This window comes from Siphateles boraxobius, unplaced genomic scaffold (assembly GCF_051911475.1).
Source record: "Siphateles boraxobius isolate OS27281-9 unplaced genomic scaffold, OSU_SipBor_1 266, whole genome shotgun sequence".
In the NCBI taxonomy this organism is placed as follows: Eukaryota; Metazoa; Chordata; class Actinopteri; order Cypriniformes; family Leuciscidae; genus Siphateles; species Siphateles boraxobius.
This window is the reverse complement of record NW_027508883.1, coordinates 75,570-82,727: the sequence shown is the minus strand read 5'-3', so window position 1 is coordinate 82,727 and position 7,158 is coordinate 75,570.

Genomic DNA, 7,158 nt, shown 5'->3' with positions numbered 1-7,158 from the left:
CAATATACAGAAAGTCTCGCCCCAAACTCACAGCATTGGTGGAGGAAGTAGTTTCTGTGTTCAGATCAGTGTTTGATAGGACCACCAGAGAAACACATGCCGACAAATATTAGCCACAAATAAACTAGCATAAACCACACATTTATATACATGTATTAATGCATGCATGCATGAATTTGTAAAGACACAGTTTTTGTTTTGCATGCAAAATTCACCTTCAAATAAAGTTATAAAACAATTAAACTTTTCTCCAATACATGCATATAAACTATAGCCTAAAATAATCTAGCATAAACCACTCTTTTATACACATACATTCATGAATTTGTAAAGAAACTATTTAATGAGTAAATCACGATGCATATAAACTACAGCCTAAAATAAACCTGAACATGCCACCCGTTTATATACAAACATTAATGTATGCATGCATGCTTTTAGAAAGAAAAAGGTTTTATTTTTGCATGTAAGAGTCAATCACCTTTAAATTAAGTTACAGAACAAATAAACCATACTTATAAATATACTTATAAATATATGGATTGTTTAGAAAGAAATGTCTGAACTTGCAGTACCTTCCTGAATCTCCAGGGGTCCACAGATAGAGTGCACAGGATTGGGAAATGCCCCGGGTCAGACCTGAACCCATGCTGTGTGTCACATGCACACGTCACCCACTGCGCCACGGCTCTCTATTTGTTATTTCACACTAACCAACGCTTATGTATAGGGACTGTGACAAAGACTGGCGAAGTTCAAAAGTCACTCTTTTCCGTGCTCTGTTCCCAGATCTTCTCCACAGAGACCTGCAAACGTCAATTTAATAAAACCCTCCAATATAACATTCTGCTTACTGTTGCAACCTGCTGAGATTGGACAGAAGCCTGCAGGTAACAGCTTAATAAGACCTCACCAGCACACACTACTGCCGTTTTAACACGGCTAATAATATAAGCACTGTAGCCCCTGAGAGTAGAGAAATAGGCAGAGAAAGCCGACAAGCTGATATTAACCACCATGCTTTATTACAAACAGCCTCCATTACTGCTAAAGATAGGCGATCCCTCGCTCCTGCAGGTCTGGAGAGGAGAAGAGGACGGTAATTTAGGATGAGAGGGAGCGCTCACGATATTGATCTTAGCTCGGCTTTTGCTGAGCAGAGTGGGAAAAAAAGAGAGTCAGAGAAGGTTCGAGGCATCCGATTGGCTCCTGGATCTATTATCTTATACTCAGGCTGACTCGGCCATCCTGTGAAAGAGGCCTGGCTTCTATTGTTATGTTAAGTATACTTTATTAGCAGCTCGCAGTCTATTTAGGAACAATTCATAGAGCGGTTCTAGTGCAGATGGGGACTCGTATGGGAGACCGCATGGAAACAGAGCGATTCGACACATTTTTGTCATTGTATACGCTCTACAAAGACATATAAAGATCGGTTAGCCTCATTGCACATATATGCAGGGAAATACTGATTAAAAATGGTGCATAAGAAAAAAAAATGTATAAATGTAAAAATGACAGTGCATTATGCATGCATACATGCAAATATTGCATTGGAGAAATGCTGGTCCCTTCTGCAGGTGCAAAATAAAATAAAATAATAAAAATGAAAATACTTGCAGTGTGACGTGCTGAATCTGAAACAATATTAAATGCCATTTTCTGATTCCGTTAATAATCTACAAAAATCTCTTCTACTATTAAAACTATTAGGCTATAATCAATGCAGAATAATTTAAAATAAAAGCACAAAATAAAGGAGTGCAAAAATGGTAAGAAATTGCACTCTCCTACACATGCATATAAACTTTCCCCTACAATAATCTAGCATAAACCATCCAATTACCATATATAAATGCATTAATATATGCATGCATGAATTTGTAAATAAACAATGCATGTAATTCCTTTTTTGCATGTTAAAAAATACTCTTCAATGAGTTTCTGAAGGTCTATTTATGTTTAGCGACTCTCTCGCTTGTCTACGGTAGTTTATTATTTGCCGTCGATTTGATTTTGCATTGTGTAAATGACAAGATTGATGGCGTGGGCTGATCCTGACAGACTCTCGCACATGAGCTCACCCTCCCTCTCTGTCTCGAGTTAATGATCTTCATATTAAGATCACTTTAGGACCCAGGAGTGGAGAGGGCCCCGTCCCACATGGGGGCCGTCTTTGTGTCTGGATAGACTCAAGGGAGACTGGAGACATTAACACCATCTCAAATCATGCAATATTCCCCAACACACACACACACACACACACACACACACACACACACACACACACACACACACACACACACACACACACACACACACACACAAACGATGTGACCAAACATGAATACACATATACAAGTGTGCAAACAGTAGCTTTACTGATGTGTATGTAATGTTGTGTATTGATGACTGTTGTGTACAGTATGTAAATAAACATACATGTGTTCTTTCTATTTTACATGCAAAGTCACCTAGAGGTACACAAGTCACACAGACAGACAGACAGACAGACAGACAGACAGACAGACAGACAGACACACGCACGCACGCACACACACACACACGCACGCACGCGCACGCACGCACGCACGCGCGCGCACGCACACACACACACACACACACACACACACACACACACACACACACACACACACACAAAGAGATCTGGCCAATAACAAATGAAGCGTTAAATGAAGAAACATATAGTACGGCTCTCTGGGGAGAGACGATCTCTTACACAAAAGGAGCGTCCCGGCCCGGACGGCGTGTCATTAACTTCTGTCCCGCCTCAGCACTTCAGCAGCCAATTAAAGATTCCCCTCGATCTGCTCACGGTCAGATGAGGCCAACCTAAACCACACCCCTTCACCAAAGCCCCGCCCCTTTCACAGCAACAATGCTGATATTCAACAACGTCTCTTCCTTCGTTTGAGGAACAGTGCCATTGTGTAGTCTTGTTGTGGACCGGTATTCTGTTACTTTACTTTAGTACACTGAAAGGATGAACCTGAGCCGAATCTAGAGACCAGATCACAGAGACGCTTACTATTGTAAGAAATGGACATTCGAAGGCGTTATAGTCACTTATTTAAGGGGCTATAGTCACTTATTTAAGGGGTTATAGTCACTTATTTAAGGGTTATAGTCACTTATTTAAGGGGTTATAGTCACTTATTTAAGGGTTATAGTCACTTATTTAAGGGGTTATGGTCACTTATTTGAAGGGGTTATAGTCACTTATTTAAGGGGTTATAGTCACTGCAGGCAAATTTTATCAGGATGAAAAACACTGACATAACAAAGACTTTAGATTCAACAAATAACTGAAGCCTTTGTATATAATGGATTATAAGAATATTTGTAATGCATTTATTATGCCTTACATCTTATATTGCATTGTATGATATCAGAAATAATTGTAACCAAAGTTATAATACTTTCATTATCACACATTTAGAAAGTAAAATGCATTACATGACAAACAACCAATTTCAGATGTTTCAGATCTGCAAATATTATAATGCATTTTAACTTTGGTTACACTTACTTATGAAACGAATGCATTAAAACATGCATTATACATAAAGGCTTTATATGTTACTAAACAAACAAACAAACAAAAATGAGAACCAAACATAGCACTATTCTGGAAGAAAGACAAATATAAAGTTACTTTTCATTAAGAGTAATGATGATGTAACATAATTAGTTACTTTAGGTGTAACACAATACTGTGGCATTAAGCTCAAATCATACAAATGCAAACATTTACAGCTCAAGTATGATTTTATGCATTAACACAATGCACTGTCAGCACAAAGCGGCTCTATAACAGACATCTTCTGTGCTCAGTTTTTTTGGAACCTGTTTAAAAACAATCTTGCTGAGCAAGTTAGATAAAGTTGACATGTTTATAGCAGATATATAAAGTTAAACTATGATCTTGGTGAGGATACACCTACTCTTATATTTATGAAAATATAATCAGTGATTATACAGTATTGGATATGCAGAATGGTCATTTTAAAAGTAGGCTGGTAACATAAGCAAAAGCTTGGCTAGTGCATTGAAGGTGTGTGTTCCTTTTGTACATATTTAAACACATTGGCTGCTCCTGTAAAAACACAAACAAATCTGACACAGATGACAGCATGCAAAACGAAAATAAAGATAATTTGTGTGTCCACTTAGTGTTTCAGTGACGCAAATACTCTGAACTAGAGATGCCAAAATGAGCAGTCAACAATCCCACTGACAACTGAACTTATCTGACGCATCTGGCGTTTTCTAACATCACCTGCATAGATTATTTCCAGTTTCACAATATGAAATAGAGCAACAGCATAAAGCCAGAAGCTACAGTTACAGTGAAGACTCATACTTGATTGTCCTGAATTTGAATTTGCAATATGTCATAAGTTCCTAGCAAAGGCAAACAACAAAAATTAAATTCATATCAGCCATTAGACAACTTTCACACACTCTTTTTTACTGTTTTGAGCGTTTGCACACTCAAAGTTGCCATCAATCTGTGAGGAGAATCGCTGTTGTCTGTGTTTCCGTGGGACTCGTTGTCTGTTAAAGGGAAGATTTATGGCATCTAACTTCACGATGATAGGTTTTATAGCATAACAAGTACTGTTGTCCCAATCAGCCGAACGGATGATGGATCTGTTGTTGGAGTGACTGAACGAGGAACTCTGCAACTGGAATGATGAACCTCACAAAGCAAGATTGATGCTCTGCCCTGGACAGCGTATGAATTAACATCTCCTGCTCGCTTGTTTACACGCTCTTCCCCTTTCCTTCCTGCTAACATTGGCTTTCTAATCAAATCAGATCAAATCAACAGTGCTTTACCGCTGTGATTGTCAAACCGGAGCATTCGCATGAATTAATTAGCATTAATATAATCGGCGGTAACAGTGATAACTGCATAAACATGAGCCATGCTCATTATTTATACTGTATATGAATAAGGAGATGCTTGTAATATCAGAAATGTGATCGTCATCAAGCTTTACTTCACTAATGTGAGCTGATTTAGATGACAGGGTGGCTTTTTGAAATGACAGTCACGTACAGGTACATACAGGTTCTGTTACCTGTTGATTTCAGGGCTGTAATATCTGGAGATGAGCTCTGGTTTTTGGGCTGCAGCTTTTATTATGTGGTTAATACCCAGAAGACTAGGTTTGATCCTCTGTGCTGCTCCCATTCTCTCTGCCTGATCTGCAGATATTTCATTTGAGAATATGGCACATATATTAGTGGTGCTTGCCAAGGCAACTATCACTGTAACTATTGCACATACTTGTGGTTAAAGATTTAAAAAATAACCACAAAGAAACCACTTAGCAACCTACAAGAAAACCATAGCAGCCACAGAAATACCATACAAACCACCCAGAAAACCACAGCTACCACATAGCAACGCCTTAGAAACCAGCATCCACATAGTAACGCCCTACAAACCCTTGGCAATCCCATAGCAATGCCCTACAAACCACCCAGAAGACCCCAGCAACCACATAGCAATGCCCTGCAAACCACCCAGAACACCCCAGCAGCCACATAACAACGCCCTACAAACCACCCAGAACACCCCAGCAACCACATAGCAACGCCCTACAAACCACCCAGAACACCCCAGCAGCCACATAACAACGCCCTACAAACCACCCAGAACACCCCAGCAACAACATAGCAACGTCCTACAAACCACCCTGAACACCCCAGCAACCACATAGCAACGCCCTACAAACCACCCAGAACACCCCAGCAACCACATATCAACGCCTTAGAAACCCCCGGAACACCTTAGCAACCACATAGCAATGCCCCAGAAACCACCCAGAAAACCCCAGCAACCACATAGCAACGCCCTACAAACCACCCAGAACACCCCAGCAATCACATAACAACGCCCTACAAACCACCCAGAACACCCCAGCAACCACATAGCAACACCCTACAAACCACCCATAACCTCCCCAGCCACCACATATCAACGCCTTAGAAACCCCCAGAACACCATAGCAACCACATATCAATGCCCCAGAAACCACCCAGAAAACCCCAGCAACCACATAGCAACGCCCTACAAACCAGCCATAACCTCCCCAGCCACCAGATATCAACGCCTTAGAAACCCCCAGAACACCTTAGCAACCACATATCAATGCCCCAGAAACCACCCAGAAAACCCCAGCAACCACATAGCAACGCCCTACAAGCCAGCCATAACCTCCCCAGCAACCACATATCAACGCCTTAGAAACCCCCAGAACACCTTAGCAACCACATATCAATGCCCCAGAAACCACCCAGAAAACCCCAGCAACCACATAGCAACGCCCTACAAACCACCCATAACCTGCCCAGCAACCACATAGCAACGCCCTACAAACCACCCATAACCTCCCCAGCAACCACATATCAACGCCTTAGAAACCCCCAGAACACCTTAGCAACCACATATCAATGCCCCAGAAACCACCCAGAAAACCCCAGCAACCACATAGCCACACCCTACAAACCACCCATGAACCCTGGAAACCACATCTGCTAAATAATAAGTAATTAAATTCAAATATTCCCCCAGAGAACATTTCTATTGCTCAAAGTTTTCTCTTTCACATCTTAAAGGGATAGTTCACCCAAAGATGTAAATTCTGTCAGTAATTACTCTCCCTCATGTTGTTCAACCCCGTAAGACCTTCGTTCATCTTCGGAACACGAATTAAGATATTTTTTATTATTATTATTAATTAATAATTATTAAAAGTTATTAAAGACATCGTTAAAATAGTCCAAGTGACTACAGTGGCTCAATCTTGGACTATTTTAACGATGTCTTTAATAACTTTTCTGGGCCGGCAAGTTTCAATCCCTTAGAAGCCTATGGAGGAGTGATCCAGCTCTCAGATTTCATCAAAAATATCTTAATTTGTGTTCCGAAGATGAACGAAGGTCTAACGGGGATGAACAACATGAGGGAGAATAATTAATTTTTTAATTTTTGGGTGAACTATCCCTTTAAGAGACATAATGGAGTTAAAACTTTGCCTCAGACTAAAATTCTTAAGGAAACAGACACAAATAACACAATTTTGACTGTTTGCCATTCAGCAAGAGTAAAAAGCTCTCAAATAA